Genomic DNA, 14628 nt, shown 5'->3' with positions numbered 1-14628 from the left:
GGAAATGGCTTAAAAAATGATTTTTTTTCCTTTTTGAGGAATATTTTGGACGAGGAAGCATGAAGAAGCCCAGTCCTCAGAATTCTCCTTGGATGATATTTTCTTTTCATTGTTGGATATCGTCACCAGACTGGTTTGGCATACCCCATCATGTCCTCAAAACAAAACTTGTAATTTTATTGATATTCGTCAATCAAATTACATTTATTGGAATGAAAAATGTGATATTCAAGCACTAAAGCAAAACAGAAGAAATTTTAATCAATCCTTAAAAAGCAATAAGAATTCCCACACAGGGGAAGGTGCAATTGAACATGCCCCTAAATAAGGAAAGCAAACTACTTAGGATCATGAATCATGTGTGCTTGAGTTCTTCACCCTCCTTGATCTTGTGATGCAAATCCTCTAGGTCAGAGATTATTCCTTCTAGATATATCACTAGTCTCTTCATAGTGGCATCAAATTCAGCTACCTCAGGAAAATAGGACGGTTCGAAAGTCCTCTTGACTTTCTTCCTCGAGTCGCAGTTTCTCATTGAAGATAGAGTACCTATGTCATCACAGCCCTTTTGTTTGATGAGAAAAGCCACAGTAGCAGACAATTCATCGACTTGACTTTGGTGGTGTGCAATTCGCTTGTTCATATTGTCAATGATACGGTCCGGTACATCGTTTCGATCTGCCATTTTAGCTTTCGGCCGTGTACGGATGGGTGAGCGGGAGTGCCCCATAATCACCTAATTTAAATAAATGGGAACATGTAAGCACGAGGTGTAAATGGAGAGTCAATCCATGACAATGATCTATCAACTTTTTTTTTTATTTATTTATGAAAAGTTGTTACAAGAAGAGAATTTCCTAAAGAGAGCTAGAAAAGTGGATAAAGATCAAATTTTCTAGACATGAATTGAAAAACAAATTCTCCAAATTTTTTTATTTTCCCAAATGATTTATTGCATGTCAATTTCCTCATTCCATCTCTAATTGACAAAGAAGTTAAATTAATGATTGACCTAAATTGTCATGGACCGACCAAAAAGATTACAAAATAAATTGCATGGTATAAAGATAGAAGACTTACTTCACCAAGGTAAAACGACGGCAATCACATAGACAAGCGCATGAAGTGTGATGTTCGATTTCTAACTAGAAAGGCTAAACAAGGTGGAGTTAAAAGGGTGAGATGACTTAGTTGCAGCCTCGCATACTAAGTCAAGTCATCCTAACTCCGGCTCAGTTAAGAATGATACCCCAATGCGACGCAGCCTCGCGGGCAGAGGTAAACATTCTTAACACCAAGAAAAACTTTCGGGATTGAGTTGGGCAACCTCTACTACGCGGCCTCGTGGTCGAAGTCGTATCCAGCTCAATACCATCCTAAATGTCCTAGTGCGGCCCAGGTCCGGCGGCGGGTTGTGTGTGCAATAATGTAGTGTTGAATGCAAGACATGCACAACAATTTAGATCAAGCAACACTTCAATAACTTGAATTTAAAATATTCATCCCCAACTCCAACCTGCAAGACAAATATTAGCAATCACTACTCTCCTTATACCTCCCAATCTGCAAGAACATTTAACACCTTAAAAGTTAGGGGCGTACCTGTAATCCTCGCTGCCAAACAAAAATATTTTTTCAAAAAAAAAATTGGCTTAAGTCCACTAAGTGTTTTAACACAAGTCCCCAGCGGAGTCGCCAAGCTGTCGCGACCAATTTTTTTCGGGGTTTAAATCACCTAGGATTTTGGCTAATGGATTGTTAAGCCTAGACTTAACTCGAGCTCTCCCAAGCCCATACCAATTCGCGACTTTAGGTTCAAGTTTTTTTTAACATGCAAATGGATTTTATCTAGGAGTCGCCACTAATCTATTTTTGGTGGGTCGATTAGAAACCCAAGCAAAGTAATAGGAGTTTTACTTTACTCCTACGAACCAGAGATTTATGAGTTCGGGGACTTGATTACGCTAGATTTTGCTAACGCCCTTTCGGTACCTTTCTTTTTATTTTGAAGAAAATGTTTTGCAGGCAGCTTGGATTGATTTTAAATCTAATTCTCTAACATGCGAGGCGATCATGCAGGTGTGCAATCCATCAATTTAACACCCAAGAAAGCAAATAGAAAAATGCAGGACTTACCTTGTAGCAACGAAAGCATCTACAATGTTAATCCAAAATCCACATCAACAACCTTGGATATGGTTTCTAATTAACACGCAAATTCTCTTTTTGTTTTCACTTATTTAATGAAAATTATGCAATATGCGATGCAATATTAACTAAATAACCTAATTCTAATGACATGTAATTTCTAATTAAATGGGCCTAGCAAAAATACTAAATGACATGCATCTCAATGAATCTAACCCTAATGACGTGCATATGGCATTTTTTCTTTTTCCTAAAAGAATGCATTTTTATCCTAAATAATAAAACTAATTTAACCTATGGCATTTTTTGTATTTTCATGAAATTCGAAATTTGGTGAAATGTGAAAATTACCTAATTAAATTAAGATCCTATTTAATTTATATTAGGAATTAGGTTGAGCCAAATCCTAATTTAAACTAAAACATTATCTTAACCTAAATAATCCTAAAATGCAATCTATTTAAGAAAATACCTAAACTTATGATAAATTAAGAAAAATATTACCTAAAACTAAACTAAGTGCAATTTAACCCTAATAAGCAATGACGTACAAAATATGCCATAATTCTACATGACATGCAAATGCAATTTTTTTTGTATTTTCGGGATAAACAAAACAATTAAGAGATAAACATCAAACCATCCATGATCATCAAAATGCTATCCACCATTCGAATTGAAATTCAAACTTATTTATTTCGCTAATAAAATCGATAAATTGATCTTAAGCCTTAAAGATCAAGATATCAATTTTACTCCCGCGTGGTTAATTATTCCATCTAAAGCCTTATAGATGGAATAAAAAATCCGTGTGCAGTTGCGAATTAGGAACAAATCCTAATAGATTTTACCTGTTACTTGAGGAGATCTAATATGCAGCAAGTAGGAAATAAAATATTCAAATTATTTTGGATAAGAAATTTTACCTAATTTGAATATTGTACGTATATTGCTTCCCAATTCGAATTTGTCGGCGGCTCGCGAATGGTGATTCACGTAGCACGGTTATGACGATGGTTCAGCCAAGTATCTCGCCGGAATGAGAACTCATGGCAACGAGGAGCAATTGAACTGGCTGAGCTTGGCAATGGACTTCTTCTCGAATGCAGGTATCGTGCGTCTTGCCCCGGTCGAAGTCCTCGCCTGCCACTTCCTTTCCGATTGTTTTTTATTTCTTGGACTCACGGCTGTTGGCTTTCTCGACAATATTATTGACTTGGGTTAGCAAGATTTTATGGAAAAAGACAAAACCCACCTCTTAAGACTCATGGCCTTCAATCCTCATCTTTGGATGAATCGTTTTCTCGATGACGGAGATAATAAGAAGGATCATCCGAAAAAAAACCAGCAAAGATGGTAGCTCTGGGTGTCTTGCTAGAGAATCTCCAACGATCAGATCGGCAACATAGGGATGCCGTCAATGGGCCACGACGCACAACAGATCGATGTGTGGTCTCGAGCAGAAGCGGGGAGTAGCAACGGAGTTGTGGCGAAGATCGAGAGGGAGCTATGTCTTTGTGGGTGCAATGAACTTCATGACCAGCAACGCAACGGACTCCTCGAACAGGCTAGAAATCAACGCAGCGAGTTGTCTCGGAACAAAGAGTGTGGCGTCGGAGCATGAGACCCGCGGGAGGAGCATTGGTCATCGAAGTAAAGCGCTGCAAACCGATGAAAGCAAGGTCACGGCCAAGACGGGGCTCAACCGCGACGCGCTCTTCTCCATCTCTATCTCTCTTAAATGTGCCGTATATTCAATGTCCTCCTTTTTCAGAATTGAGGCCGTATGTATCCATTGTGTGGCCTCCTCTGCAATTTACCGTACGTGACCCTTTTTATAAGCCCAAAAATTGTATGTTAGGGGTATATTTCATTTCTAATTTTGCTTGAGCACGATACCCCTAAATACATCGATAAAATATTTTTCGCATATTCCATTAAGAAAATTCCCCCTTTGTGCAAAAGTGCATCTCCAGTGTATATTACCTATATATGTGAAAAATCTTAACGAAATATAACAAGAAATACAATTTTCCTAAATTATATGCCATGTGATTATGATTTTTTTAATTTTTTATTTAGCAAAAATTAACCCCAAAAATTTAGGTGTCAACAAGCCTCCAGCCCATTTCTATTTTCTATTCTCAGCCCAACTACCTCCAGCCCACAAAAATATTAGCCCGGTCCTTAAAGGCTTAAACGAACCTAGCCCACTTTAACACCAAAATCTTCCAGTTCTATTATAACACAAGATGAGCCCAAACTCAACAAGTTAATTTTGAGCCCATGTTCACCAGAGCCCAAACACGCTCTAGCCCAAACCTAATTAATCAATTAAACCCATTATAATTCAGTCCTCCCCAGTTTGTCTTTTTTCTCTTCTTTTTATTACCTTTTTCTATTTCTTCTTCTTCCATCCCTACCGCTTGGCTTTCAGTTTCATTCTTGTAACATAAACCCGAAGCATCTAAGAACTAACCGAGAGAATAAACAACCTTCAATGAACAACAAGGGTGCATATGACAATATTTTTGTTCCCTAGAATAATTTTTATTCAGAAACATTTTTTTTCTATTTCTATTTCCTAAACAAGTTTTTGAACATTTGAAAATATTTGGTAACTGCACAAAATTTTTATTCTTGGAACAAAAATACATTTGGTACAACTCCAAATTTTTTTGTGACTTATTATTTCTTTTAATTTATTAATAATTTTAAACATTTTTCTCTTTTTCTCTTTTCATTTTTTTTCCTTCTTTTTTTTCCTCTAGCTAGTTGCCAATGAGGTGCCCCCGACCTTCGCCTAGCCACCGCGAAGTCGATATTGCTCGGCCGGACGATGCCGACCTCACGGTGGCTAGGTGAGGCTTGAGAGGACCTCATCGGGGACCAACGAGGCTCCGGTGAGGTCGCCGAGCCTTGTCTGGCTTATCGTCAGCCATCACCAAGGCCGACAATCGGTTAGGGGTAGAAGAGGAGGAAGAAAAAAAGAAATAAAAGAAAAGAGAAAATGCTTGCTTTTTGAGTTGTTCTTGGGAACAAAGAGACATTTTTTTTTCTACTCTAAATCTATTCAGGGAACAAAAACCTGCACAAATGGATTTTTGTTATATTTCTGTTCTTAGGAATAAAGAAACAAAAAATAGAGAAACAAAAATATTACTAAACGCACTCTAAATTATATCTAGAATCTATTACTAAACTAAAATAAGGCATTGCTCGAGTGATTTATTACCTCTCATTGAGACAGCCACTTCGAATTCAAATTAGGTTACATGAAGCAACTCCTACAATAATGTAGAATGGTCTTTTGTATAAGATAGATTAAAGAGGCAGATTGGATTGAGTTTGATAAGTGAAATTCGATTCAAGATATCATGTCACGTTATGATTATTATTAATTAGTGTGAATATATTCCTATATATGCAAGGATTGGACCGAGTCTAATAAATAGTTGGTCCCCCGTGGTAAAGACTTGTGACTAGACATCTAGCTGTACAACTTTAAGTATACAATAATCCACATGTGACCGTGGAGAGATCATGTGTGCTCTAGCCCTAACATATCCCTCCTGTATTTAATTCTCTGTGTCATTGTGTCCACTAGACAATTCCAATTTATAGGCCTGCAAAAAAAGTTACCGGGGAAAAAATTAAGGATTGTTATTGTAAAAAATTCTAAATTGATATATCAATGTCATATTTACTACAACCTAATTTTCATATTAGGAAAAATCTTTAGTTGGTATGCAGATCTACTGAATTTTTAGGATAAAATTAGGGAATTCAGCATATTTCTAAAATGTGAGGAAGTTTTTAGGTAAAATTAGTAGGTTTGGCGATCTAAGTTCATTTTCTTTACATTGCAAGCTGATCATTCGAGGGCCTTCGACCCTCACGGTTTAAAAACGAGTTATACAAAGTAGAGAATCCAAGCCTTATAAACTAGCTCAGGACTTCCCCCCCTAAGAGATGTGGGACACGAGAGATGTGTTTAGCTTCTTGGGTTGCAGCCTCCCCTGTCATCCCAGCCACGCCCTTAGGGTCGCCACAATATTAGAGGGAAGCTGTTGACACAAAAAAGTGCCTAAATTCCCGACTGATGGCTGGGACTTGGAGAGGGCGAACAAGACGTGATAAAAGTAAAATTCTGTTGGGAGCTTTTAGTCGGCAAATATAGACAATCAACGACTAAAAAAGTTTTGCAAACGGTAAAAACGAAAGGAAATTATTAATTCCTTAAATACGAGTGTCGATGCACAAAGCTTGGTTTCATCAACAAGAAGGCCACGACCGAAACAAATCACTACGAGCTAGGAACCAGGTAATTGTCCAAGTAATGGGACCAATAGTTTCAGACACAGTTCGCTTGGGCAGGCCTGTATGGCTATCGAGAAATGGAACTGACACGATCATGATGTAGTGGAGCCGAAGATCTCGGAAGCTTACGACCATAAAAGCCGGGAAAAATGGGCCGTTTTAAACATTAGGAAGTCGAGCCCCAATTCACAAAAGTATTGGTCATTGCTAGACGTGAAAAGTGGAGAAGTGCTATTGATTATCGAGTAGTGGGCTTGTCTAGTAACCATATATAAATACATGCTGCTGAATTTTAGGAGCCATATTGCTTTCTTTTATAACCGCCGGAAATAACTATAAGTATTAGGATTCTAGTTAGAGTAAAGGCACCATCAATCAAGCAATGAATATAAATTATTTAATTTTATCTTCGTGTTATCTTTACATCTCATTACTTTTTTTACATGGTCGACCGCGATTGCCTCAATTCTTCATACCTTTAATTTTCTCGGCGAATCCTTTATCGATTTTCATATCAATTTACATTTCGAAAGGTTTTTTTGTTGGTAACTTTTCAACGAAACAAAAACGAACGGAAGGTAAATTTATCATGAATATATCGATTTAAAATTTTTTATAATAAAAAATTAATTTTGTGTAAATTTTTGTTGCGCATCAATTGAGAATTCTTCGTGGTAATCCAAAAACTAAAAACTAAACTAATGCCAACTAATGGAAAAGTTTTCGTACGCGTTTAAGCATCTACCCACAACCGTTGTCAATTTTGGTGCACTTTGAAATGGAAAGTTTTTATTGACGAACTAATATATTAAATCAAAGGGAAAATTCCAAATAAGGACCCGAAGTGAATCTATTTTCTCAAATAAAGACCCAAAGTGAACTTTGCGTCAAATAAGGACCCGAAGTGGACCTATTGTTTCAAAGAATGACTTGAAGTGAATTTTGTGTCAAATGAGAACCTGAAGTGATCAAGTTAATCTCTATTAAGGACCTTAGCTCGCTGGCAGACATTTTCCATCAATTAAAATAGGAGCAATTTTGTCAAAAATTTGTGATTGGAAAAAAATGGAAAATTCTAAATTAATTAAGTTTAGGTTATTTATTTAGATGTTTACGTCTTCTTTTTTCTTCTCCCTCGGTGTTCCTCAACCAAATCGCTTCTCGGTCTTCGTCGTGACTCGATTTTCGTCGCTCCTCGTCTTGCTCGACCGACAGAGAATTTGGGTCTCCGCAAACAAAGAAAGAAGCATATGGTTTTCTTCTTGTTTTTTAATTCATGCATCAACCGGCGGGAAATTTGGGTCTCCGCAAACAAAGAAAGAAGCATAAGATTTTCTTCTTGTTTTTTAATTCGTGCCTCAATCGGCGGAGAATTTTGGTCTTCGACTTTGCGGAGGATGGGTACATGAATGGGGAGAACTTCGGTCTTTGACTTTGCAAAGGACGGGTACAAGGAACGGGGAGACTGTAGAAAACCTAGGGTTTTTTTTTTTTTTAAGGATTTGTTAATTTTCCTTATATTTTTTTTGGACAAAATTGCCCAAACTCCAGTCGTTAGAAATGTCACATGTTTGATAGTCGGCGAATATTTGGCTGACCAGCAAGCTCAGGTTCTTATTTGGAATTGATTCAATCATTTTTGGTCCTTATTTGAGACAATGGATCAACTTTAGGTTTTTATCTGGCACAAAGTTAATTTCGGATCCATATTTAAGAAAATTGGTCCACTTTGAATTCTTATTTGGGATTTTCCCTAAATTAAATTACAATGAGAGGGCCAAGAAAAATAATATATTGAATTAAATTAAATAATACCAGCTGAAGTAACCGAAGGCAACATGCCGCACGTGCCTTTGAAAAGGACCACGGAGTTCAAGATTCGGTGTGGATAGGATAAGATCGCTATATATATATATACAAAAATCAATTATTTATTTTTGGAAAAATAAAAGAAAAAAGTGAAAAAGGATATCAGTGGTACCCCGACGCGGTCTAATTCTAATAATTGTCGGTCCGTCCCTACACTCCTCTCGCCTGCTCATACGTTGTCTTCACTTTCGCCTGCTGTAGCTCCAATTCAAATGGCTTTTCTGTTTAAAAAAAAAATGGCTTTTATGCTTCCCTTATTTTTAAAAAGTACCGTAAAGCAATCCTAAATTATAGACATTATAACATCAATACCCAAATTTATATGTCACAAAAATCTCAAATTTGCATAGCGTGACAAAAAATCCTCAATTTTTGTCACATTGATATAAGTTTAAGATTAAAATGGGGGAAATCGTCTCAAATCATATTTTATATGAATGTTAGTTTGATCTTGAACTTTTCAATTTTACCAATTCGGTTATAAAACTTTGTGTGAAATTCTAACCAATTTATGTTGGCCAATTTTCTCCAAAAATTGTGAACATGATGATGTCCTACATAGGATTAACACCGACAATTGGACCGCATGTCAGTGATAGGACTATATTAAAATTTCGCACAAAAATTTAGGATTAAATTAACATCCATACAATATGTTCGTTACAAATTGAGCAATTTTTCTAAAAAACAATTGGGATATTAGCAAAGTGGAGGGCATAATTTATGACTTTTTTGACACAATAAAAATTGTACGTATTCGTATCATAGGAAATACTAAATATTTGATGATATTATTATTATTTTTTATCATCGAGTCATTTTAGCGGGGAGCAAAGACAATCCTAGCTACGAAGTGCATGGTGACGTGTACCCAAATAGAACAATGATTGTAAAAGCGTTGTTGATCGTGGTGACCATGACAAAAACTTGTTACCCATGGTTTAAAGATTAAATTAGTGAAACAGTGTTGTGATCACCAGAATGTTTTAGAAGTTTCGCATAATTATATGGCGTCAATTATTATTATTGTAAAGCGGAAAAGGTGGACTTACATCTATAAATTTTGGAATTTACATAATAATAAATAAAAACGAATGTTGTAATTAGTAGTGGAGGCTACTTAAGTAGAGTTTTTTTTTTTTTTTTTTTCCATTGTTTGAATTATTGGTCACCTTCATTTCTTTATTGACCAATATAAAGGATTGAAGGATGCAGACATAATCACACATATCTAAATTTAAAATTTTATAATAAAAAATCCCTATTTTTGAACCATCAGTTTTAACTCCTCGTCTTCATCAAAATCATTGATACTTAACTTGAATTCTTGATTGCTCGCCCTTTCGAAGAAGAGAGATGCAACATAAAAAAGGACTGTCGAATTTACCAGTATAAAAGATTAGATCATATATATATACATACACACACATAAACAATAACCGCTGTGATGTTATCCTTTAAGGTAGAAAGTGAAATTGGTAACATTTTGAAAAAAAAAAGTATTAAATAAGAAACTTCATTCACGATCATTGCTTATAAAACGCATTAATATCACCGATTCTCTAGGACTTATTCTGGATTTATTGTTTGAAAAAAAAAAAAAAAAAAAAAAAGCCTTCTCAATTCATCACTTACTAGAAAATGGTGAAAGAAAGGGCTCTCACATTATCATATATATTTTTGCAATTTCTCTCTCTTTTTTCTTTTTCTTTTGAAGGTGATGACAGAGATTTTTACTGTAACAAAAGACGAGCGGGATATCTCACTTTGGTGCTGGCTCCGCCTCCATATAAACCTTCCCCTCCTCCTTCACTCATTTCATATAATTCTGTTCACTTATCAAGCTCGCTAACACTCAGCATCATTAACACACACACACACACACACACACACACACACACACACACACAGATGAGGAAAGAGATAGTGAGCGCAGAGGAGGAGGAGATGCAGAGATGGCTGAGTGTGAGTCCTCCTCCTCCTCGTCCATGCATCAGCAGCCGAAGCTGCCCCTGCTCTCGCTGAACCACGTCTCGTTCGTGTGCAAGTCGGTGGCCGAGTCCGTGAGGTTCTACGAGCGTGTCCTGGGCTTCGTCCTCGTCAAGCGCCCTTCTCCTTCAACTTCGAAGGCGCCTGGTAAATCCTTGCATGCCCCTCTTGGTTTTTCGCTTTGCAAACCCCTTTGCTTCCCTCGTTGGAATCGCTGGGAATCAATGCTTTGAAACTTGTATGACGTCGGTCGGACCGGGGCGTACGCATTGTGGTACTGGCCCCGGTCTTAGATGTGGGCATTTCTTTGTACGTGGTTCGGTCGGTCCGGTCCGACGGGAAATGTAAAGTGTAGTTAGAGCATGTAGATCTCTCGGCTCATCCCTAAGTTATTTGGAGATGTTTGGTGGGGGTCGAAAGAGCGATTCTCGCATCGCGAACCACCCGTCCTGCATAAATCTTTTCATGCCATTTCACTCAAATCAACAAGAAGCTTTTGCAACGAGGCTCAGCTTATAGTGAGAAACATGTTTTCTCTAAATTCCAATCTTTATTAACGACGAAAACCTTTTATCATGTCATCTTTGAAACCAAATTGTTTGTGTGTGTGTGTGTGTTTTTTTTTGGGTCATAGTTTTGAGGGCTTTTAAAGAAATTTACTCCAACATGGTCTCCATCATCAAACCCTCTGGACCTGCAGAAGTCTTTTGAGATATTAAAGCATTTTAGCCTTAACTTTGCTTGATTCGTGCTTAGAACAGCTTGTTTTGCCCTTTTATATTGTTAGCAGCCTTTCTAAAATGACTTCGTTTAGTGTGGAAAAGAAGCAAAGGAGTAAACATGTGGTGATGTGGGTTCCCCTTTTGGAGTGCGTTTAACATCATTTTTTTTTTTTTTGGGTTAATTTCCTCTTTTCTAATTTAGCAAAGGGCCCCAAGTGCGCTGGCGAGACAATCATTACAGATATTTAAAATTTTCTAAAGTAATTTTTTTGGGATAATTAAATGCTTAACAAGTGTTTCGGGGAAAAAAATAAAAATAAAAAACCCAATAACAAAATCCTGCTTCTAAAGCAGGTTGGTTTATTATCCAAAATTTGGGATAACCAGATTGTGTCAACTTCCCACCAACTCTTTTGACTTGACACTCTTACCTTGATTAGTTAAATAAGAACAAGTCTCCAATCCATCATCACTTGATAGCTTCTTCGAGGCAGTTCTGTTTAGGTGGATGTTTAGTTCTTTTGGAACCTACATGTATAGTAGTGGTCTTTGTGAATCTTGTTGATTTTTTCCTCTTTTGCGAAATTGTCAAATTCAAGAAAGACGTTCGATACGCGAGTTGATGGCGCGGACCGGATTTGATAACAGAATCGGCCCTTCTCGTTTTCAGGCTGTTCAACTATGGAATTGGCATCCATTTGCTTGAAGTGGAGGATGTTCCTGCAAAGAAAGGTGCGATAAATCCCAAGGACAACCACATCTCCTTCCAGTGCTCCGACATGAAGCTCGTGATGAAGAAGCCGGAAGAGATGAACATTGAGTACGTGACTGCAGTCGTCGAAGAAGGCGGCATCAAGGTCGATCAGCTGTCTTCCACGACCTGGACGGTCACATGATCGAGATCTGCAACTGTGACAACTTGCTGGTTCTTCCCCTGTCCTCTTGCCCACTCAAACTCCCCAAAACTAACAAGGACCCGTCCCCGTCCACATTGTATGGTAAGTTCGAGTATTGGTGTTTGGACATACAATGAGCCATGGAAGTCACAAATCAGATGGACAACTTGGTGAAGAACATGTTCGACATCTTGATATGAGCTGAATCTAGGATTCGACGTCAAAGTGAATTTTGCCGAGCAATTCAAAGGACCCTTTTCTTGTATAGAATTTGCCAAGTCTCTCTCTGTGCAGGTTGCAAAATGAGTGTAAAGACTTGAAGAATAAGGAGATGTTCCACCTTCTGGAAAAAGTACAAGCAAATTCAATCTTTGTTTCAATTAAGTAGCGTCTGTCTTGTATCCCCTTCTTGGCTCAGCAGTAAAGGCTTTTGCACCCTAGGGTTGTTGTGTCCATTGTCGTAGCTTCAAAATATAAGTAAAATTCATCAATTGTTGTATTGTGATAACTTCTGATTGAACTCATGCACATTACCGCTCCTTTGGGAAAAGTTTTGGTGCCAAACTCACTAGTTGCAAAACTAAATAAGACAGACTGACCTACCGGAGCTATAATCTGCAAAATTTACCTTGCTATAAAAACTTTGAGTTCACAAATTGTTCAAAAGATCTTAGAAGAGCAGAGATGCATCATTACAAGGCAATGGAAGGACAGGGATCACGAACTCTTCGAATAAGTTACAGACTGGGTCTTTCAAAGAAGTTGCCCAATCCTAAAGCCAATTTCAAGCTAGTGGGCAATTCAACTCAACAAGACATCTCAAGAAAGGGTCAAGAGGCCACAAGAGGCCATAACATACATGATAATGGAGTTGAGCAACATGCTATATGTTAAAGGATCAAGATCCTTATCTTACTCTGCTACATCGAAAGTCAGCTGCGGGTCAACACTAGAAGATGAGGATCACCAGAAGACTGTCGTGAGTTGATGTAGAAGACACGGATAGCCAGTCTTATCAACGGTGAAGATTATACAATACAGAAGACGTGGATTGCCAAGCTTGATTTGTCAAAGTTGCTGTTCTGTTGTAAATAGCTGTAAAAGTTTGTTAGTTCAAGTCTGTTAGATCGTTTGTTCTGTTATTAGTTTTCTAGCTTCTCTTCGTATATATAGAAAAGAGTCAAGCTCGTCTAAGGAGAGATAAGGAGAATAGAGGAGAGGGAAGAACAGGGGATTCAAATTGCTCTGTTGCATTTGATTTCTCAATGTATAAGACTCTGATACAAAGATATAAAAGAAGAACATTTCTTGTACAGATCCTTCGCCTGCTGAGTTCATTCTCTATCATCATCATCATCTGAATTCATTCCTCATCATTTGCATTCTCGATTTCTCATGGTATCAGAGCCAGGTTCTACTGCATCTGAATGAAAAGATCCATTCAGCAGTAGGTTTTTGCATCAAGACAGAAGATCTGAAGCTCCGGAAACTCTCTGTATCAAGGTAATCATATTAGAGTTCATAGTATTACTGTTATCTTCTTCTTCAAGCTAAAGGATCGTAACAATGGCGATCAGAACACCAAAGTACTCCTTTCCAATACATGTGAATATCTCGAATTTTGTCACAATCAAACTTGCTGAAGACAACTTCCTATTGTGGCAAGCTCAAATCCAAAGATTTCTGAAAAGTCAAGAGATCTTTGGTTTTGTTAATGGTGATATTCCTTCGCCTCCTCGAATGCTGCAGAGAGAGGATGAAGGTTGTGAAGCTGATCTTATCAATCCAGATTATACCGATTGGACTAGAACAGATCAGTTGATATCATCATGGATCAGTGGGGCTGTTACTGAAAATATTCTGAGCTTAATAATCGGATTAGAAACATCATCTGAAGTATGGCAAACTCTTCTGAAACGATTTACACAGAAGTCAATTGCTAGAGAGTTCGAACTGAGGGGAAAACTGCAATCATGCCAAAAGCATGAACAAACCCTCTCTGTTTATCTCAGGGAATATAAATCCATATGTGATTAGTTGAATGCAATAGACAAACCTGTGGATGAAATAACCAAAATGTTTGGTGTTTTGGAAGGTTTAGGCCCTGAATATGAAAACTTTCGAACCACCATATATTGCTTAAAGCCTCAACCTGAGTATGATGAGGTTATTGCCCAATTAGAAAGGTTTGAATCAAGGCTGAAGACCTACTCCAGGAATCAGTTCAACCCGAATTTGGCCTATTTTGGGCAAAAACAGTCTCAGTTACAACCTAAAGAAAACACTAATGGAGATTACATCTCTCAAACTTCTGGATTTATATCTCAAAGAGGAAGTTACAGAGGAGGTCGAAGCTATGGTCGTGGCAGAGCTGTTAATAATAGAGGTCGTGGCTTTGGTTATACTGAAAGAAGTCAGAATTATAGAACAGATATCTTAAACCAAGGACAAGGAGATCAATACCCTAGACAGAGAAATATTATCTCTACAACGAATCAAGGATTCAGACCCTATACTACTTACTCTCAAAGGTACCAAAACATCAAAACTTATCATCTGTAAACTCAAATAAGAACTTACAGGATGAGAAAGAAACAAGTAGTATTCGACTGGAATGTCAAATATGTAAACGATCTGGACATGATGCTCTTCGCTGCTGGTATCGGTTTGACAACTCTTATCAA

At 37.5% G+C, this 14628-nt stretch overlaps 1 pseudogene; it reads left to right on the top strand.

The window, feature by feature from the left end:
- Nucleotides 1–10179: 10179 nt before the first annotated feature.
- Nucleotides 10180–12209, top strand: LOC104431142 (annotated as a pseudogene).
- Nucleotides 12210–14628: the final 2419 nt, after the last annotated feature.

Source organism: Eucalyptus grandis, chromosome 11 (genome assembly GCF_016545825.1).
Source record: "Eucalyptus grandis isolate ANBG69807.140 chromosome 11, ASM1654582v1, whole genome shotgun sequence".
In the NCBI taxonomy this organism is placed as follows: domain Eukaryota; kingdom Viridiplantae; phylum Streptophyta; class Magnoliopsida; order Myrtales; family Myrtaceae; genus Eucalyptus; species Eucalyptus grandis.
The sequence above is the reverse complement of the archived record's forward strand: the minus strand, read 5'-3'. Positions and strand labels throughout refer to the sequence as shown.